Here is a 6,000-nt window from a genome sequence, read left to right on the forward strand (position 1 = left end):
AGCTTATCTTAGTCATGAGTAGCGAATGGTTGGAGGAGTCAGAGCTTTCCTCTGATGTGATCCGTTTGGACACACCTCCTATAACTATACACTGTGTTTATGATTCTAATCAATTTGATGCTCTCTATAATCCTGTTGTGGGGATCAATATCATGTCTGAATCTTTTGCACTTAAATTATTTAAAAAACTGGTCTTAACCCCCACAACAAAGGTCATAAAGGAATCTTCGGGACGATTAGTCCCCAGTCTTGGAATTATTAATGTCCTACCCTTTATGGTAGAAGGCTCCGTGGTTCATTTGAACTTCTATATCTTTGATACATGGGACTTCGACCTGTTGATAGGACAACCTTTTAGAAGACTCCTTTATGAAGGTCAAACTAGAAAGCTACACATTTCTTTTGGAAAAGATTTTAAATTTCAAATAACAATTTCTCACTCCTTAAATAATAAGACCGAGTCATATCTTTTGCCCGATCCTATGGAGGAGGTAAAGGCTGCATCTCTAGAGCTTTTAGACGAACCAGACTTAGAAGAAGAAGCTCCTTTCTTCACAAAAGAAGAGGCCAAACCTTCTGAATCTGAACCCTTAGACGAGTTTGCAGAAACACCTAGACCTCCCATAGAGCTTAAAACTTTACCACCCGGTCTTACCTATGCTTTCCTAAACAATAATCCAGAGTTTCTTGTGATCATTAGTGATAAACTCACTCAGGAGCAAACTCTACGATTGATGACCATTCTTGAGAAACATCACTCAGTTTTCGGCTACTCACTCCAAGATCTTACAGGAATCAGTCCTATGATTTGTACCCATCGTATTCCGACAGATCCTTCTGTTTCACCTTCTCGAGAGCCCCAACGTAGACTTAACAACGCGATGAGAGAGGTAGTTAAAAAGGAAGTTATAAAGTTGCGGCATGCAGGGATTATATATCCTGTGCCACACAGTGAGTGGGTGAGCCCTGTTCAAGTTGTGCCTAAAAAGGGAGGCATGACTGTCGTTACGAATGAAAAGAATGAGCTAATTCCGCAACGCACCGTCACAGGGTGGCGGATGTGCATAGACTATAGAAAACTGAACAAAGCCACAAAAAATGATCATTTTCCTTTACCTTTCATAGATGAGATGCTAGAGCGGTTAGCGAACCATTCATTCTTCTGTTTCTTAGATGGATATTCAGGGTATCACCAAATCCCGATCCATCCCGATGATCAAAGAAAAACCACTTTTACATGCCCATACGGAACTTATGCTTACCGTAGAATGTCTTTTAGGTTATGTAATGCACCAGCTTCTTTTCAAAGATGCATGATGTCTATATTTTCTGATATGATAGAAGAGATTGTGGAAGTTTTCATGGATGATTTCTCTGTATATGGAAAAACTTTTGATAGTTGTCTTGAAAAGTTAGACAAGGTTTTGCAAAGACGTGAAGAAAAGCACTTAGTCCTCAATTGGGAAAAATGTCATTTTATGGTTAGGGAAGGAATAGTGCTGGGACACCTAGTGTCTGAAAGAGGTATTGAGGTAGACAAAGCTAAAATTGAAGTAATTGAACAACTACCTCCACCTGTGAATATAAAAGGAATTCGAAGCTTTCTTGGCCATGCTAGTTTTTATCGTAGATTCATAAAAGATTTTTCATTTATTGCTAGTCCACTTACTCTTTTGCTAGCCAAGGATGCTCCTTTCGAATTTGATGATGCATGCCTAACATCTTTCAATTAAAGAATGCACTCATCTCTGCACCAATCATTCAACCCCCTGATTGGTCGTTGCCTTCTGAAATTATGTGTGATGCTAGTGATTATGTTGTGGGGGCAGTTTTGGGACAAACTAAAAATAAGAAGCATCATGCAATTGCTTATGCCAGTAAAACTTTGACAGGAGCTCAACTTAATTATGCAACCACTAAAAAAGAGCTTCTGGCCGTTGTCTTTGCCATTGATAAATTTAGATCTTATTTAGTTGGAGCTAAAATAATTGTTTACACTGATCATGCTGCACTAAAATATCTGCTCACTAAAAAAGATGCTAAACCTCGCCTGATTAGATGGATCTTATTACTTCAAGAATTTGCCTTGGAAATAAAAGATAAAAAGGGAGTAGAAAATTCTGTTGCTGGTCACTTGTCTAGAATGCATTTTAAGAATCCACAGGAAACCCCCATCAATGATTCACTCCGGGACGACATGCTCTACGGGATTAACAGGACTGACCCCTGGTATGCACATATTGTTAATTTTATGGTTTTAGGGTATGTACCACCAGGAGCGAATAAGAAGAAGCTTATTCAAGAAAGTCGTTCACATATATGGGATGAGCCATACCTCTTCCGAGTATGCTCTGATGGCTTACTCAGGAGATGTGTGACCACCGAGGAAGGATGGAAGATCATCGACAGATGTCATTCATTGCCATATGGAGGTCATTATAGAGCATTCCGTACACATTCAAAGATCTGGCAGTGTGGATTCTACTGGCCTACAATGTATGAAGACACGAAGCAATATATCAGAAGATGTGGGCCATGTCAAAGGCACGGAAACATAAACACAAAAGATGCCATGCCACTCACCAACAACCTTCAGATTGAGCTCTTTGATGTCTGGGGAATAGACTACATGGGTCCATTTCCCCCATCAAAGAAGTGTGAGTTCATCTTAGTGGCAGTTGACTACGTCTCCAAGTGGGTAGAGGCACTACCTTGCCACGCCGACAACATCAGTTCAAAGAGGATGTTTGAAGAAGTTATATTTCCAAGATTTGGAGTCCCCAGAGTACTGATAAGTGATGGAGGAGCACACTTCATTGACAAACGCTTCGAGCACTATCTATCAAAACATGGAATCCGTCACAACTTCGCTACCCCCTACCATCCTCAGACAAGTGGCCAAGCAGAGACTTCCAACAAGCAAATCAAGAATATTCTCCAGAAAACAGTCAATGAGATGGGAACTTCATGGAAGGACAAGTTACCCGATGCACTCTGGGCATACCGGACAGCATACAAGACCCCAATTGGAATGTCCCCATACCAATTGGTGTACGGGAAGACGTGCCACCTACCTGTTGAACTAGAATTCAAAGCACACTGGGCCATAGGGAGATGAAATATGGACCTAGATGTCGCTGGAGATCATAGAAGAATGCAACTATCAGAATTGGAAGAATGGCAAGAGAAAGCATATCACAATTCGAAGATCTACAAAGAAAGAGTCAAAAGGTGGCATGACAAGAGGATCAAGAAGAAGGAGTTCGCACCCGGAGATAAGGTATTACTTTTAAATTCCAGGGTGAAGCTTTTTGGGCATGGAAAACTCTGGAGTAAATGGGAAGGACCATTCAAGGTAATCAATTCATCATCCCACGGAGCTATCACACTTCAAAATAACGGAGGTATGTTATTCAAGGTAAATGGTCAATGTCTTAAATTATTTTTAGAGCCCAATAAAGAATTAGAAGAAATAGACGTGCTCCATTTTTACCTTCCCATGGAGAATTAGAGCCCGACCTTTTTAATCTGACGTTTTTGGACCACGTATATGTTTTTTCGGAATAAAATTTGCATCTAGAAGCATGCTCGAGGAGGTGGGCCCACAGAGGTGCCAGGCACAGGGCGGGCGCCCTGAGGATGAGGGCGAGCGCCCAGCCCGTGTCTCCCCTCGGCCCTGGTCTCCTCCGTCGTGATAAACTCATCTATGGTTACCTAAATAATCACGCGGATGGTTTGTTACGCACGCATGGTGGCGGGAGTAACCCGAGCAAACCCTAGAGGCACTTTTTGACATCTATATAAACAGACCCCTGATGTCAGCTTTCAACACCAATTCTTTCAAACCTTCTCTCCTTCCTCAATTAGAGCTTGCTTAGTTCCTCGCTGCTCCAATGGCCGACGAGTTCCACGACGATTGGGAGGTCGTCCCCTACGACCTCAACAAGAAGCCCAAGGAAGACCCCGACGACTACGCTCTCGTCCCGGCCAACACAGAGCGACAGCTAGCAGCCATGCCATCACGCCAGCGCAGCTCCAACCAATCCTACTATGCCCAACCAGTTCTCACCGCGCCGCCGCAGCCCCTACTTCTCAAGGGGCCGTCAGCCAAGAAGGAGGCCGCCGTCAAGGTGCCAGCCGACACGAGGATCCTGTCGCCCAGACCCAATGAGCGGGTCGTCGGAGTCAAGACCAACCGGAGCGGCGAGATCAGCAGCGTCCGCTACACCACAGAGGAGGAGAGGCCTTACTTCGAGGGGGTTAGAGCAGCCAATGTCCGTTTCATCCGTCCAAAGGAAGCCCCGAAGCACGCCCTAAACACTCTCGAGACACCTCCTAAGCACCGTAAGACTATAGCAGATGTAGATGAGGACGTTCGTAGGCTAGACAAGGTCATCATAGAGCTCCAGTCCTCAGTTAACTCCATCGATAGACATCTCTCTAACCAGAACACCGTTATACTAGGTGTTAAATGTGATCTCACTAGTGCTAATAAGAAGATTAGGGAGTTAGAGCGCCACTAAGTTATCTAGATTATATCTTGAGGCAGTGTATCTTAGTTATTCATCTTTAGATTCGGCTTAGATCTATTATTAGCTTCAGTTCATTATTAGTCAGTTGTAATAAATGCCTCAAGATTAATAAAGATTATTATTATGTCTTGTGTGTCTCTACTTTATTTTTTATGCAAGTAAGCAGAAAACAAGTATGGGGGAGATCCCCCGACATGCCAACCGCACTTCTACCCCACCACTCCATGATTTAGGTATATACTCTGCACACTTTACACATACACATATATCTTGGTTCGTGTAGAATATTGTCTCCGACATGATAAATTAACAAGATTAAAATATTTCTAATCATGATCAATCTCACTTTGTGATATTTTCTGAAAACTTACAATTATTAAAAATTATTTAAAACCCTGTGTTACTTAAGTCACTGTGGAATGTGAGATGGTAGAGTATGAGTACCTTATTCTTGATATCATTGTTGCTTGGAGAATTTATTTCAAAATCTTCAAAAATTCTAGCTATCATCCTCAGTGTTTTATATGCCTGCTAAACCTGAAAATATTAATTATGATAATTATAAAAGCTATCTGCTCTGTATTGAGTTTGCTCAAAACGAGTTAGACCCTTGTTGAGAGATTTATCATGCTCCTAAGATCAAGACATTTATTCAGAAAAATTCACTCTTCCGAAGTATTATTGCGTTAGAGGCATGGGCTATGCAAAAATATGAATATTTTGAGGAAATAAAAAGGAGCAAGTGCTCGACAACCTCGCAGAAAAAATGGACAAGTGTCCGACAATAGAATTAGGGGTACCTCGGTATCCATCTGAAAAAAAGAGATGAAGAAGAGAAAGAAAATGATAGCCCATGGTCCCTCTAATAAGCAATATGCCAGTAAGAGTTGACAAGTTTTTAATTTTCAAAGTCTTTGATCTAAGAGTATGGCATTCCTCTCCTCGGATCCTGTTTTGATCAGGCAATAAATGCAAGGTAAGTATGCTTGAGAATTTCTGCAGATTAAAACAGCCTTAGTGAGATATACAAAAGATAAATGAGCGATCTAGAGAACCTATGAGGATAAAGGTATACTAAATATCTTTTTTTCAAAAAAATACAAAAACTCTAAGTGACAGGATTGAGAAGAAAGGACCTCTACTCTTGACCATATATTTCCCTGACTACAGTACACAGTGGATTTTTACAACACCCTGCAGGTATGAAAAGAATGCTTTACAATGTTTTAACCCCAGATATTTTTCTTAATCATCCTTTTATCGAGGACGAGTAAAAGCCTAAGTATGGGGGTGTTTGTTGATGGTTCTTAAGTATCAATTTTAATCATGAAATAAATAAGGAAAATGACCAATATACAAACAACACCTAGAATTAGGGTTTGATCTGACAGAATTCCACGAGTTTTGTTGTTTATCTATTTCTGCAGGGGGTTATCAGGAAATATGAAAGAAAGGCCCACACGTCGGG

This window comes from Sorghum bicolor, chromosome 7 (genome assembly GCF_000003195.3).
Source record: "Sorghum bicolor cultivar BTx623 chromosome 7, Sorghum_bicolor_NCBIv3, whole genome shotgun sequence".
NCBI classification, from domain to species: Eukaryota; Viridiplantae; Streptophyta; class Magnoliopsida; order Poales; family Poaceae; genus Sorghum; species Sorghum bicolor.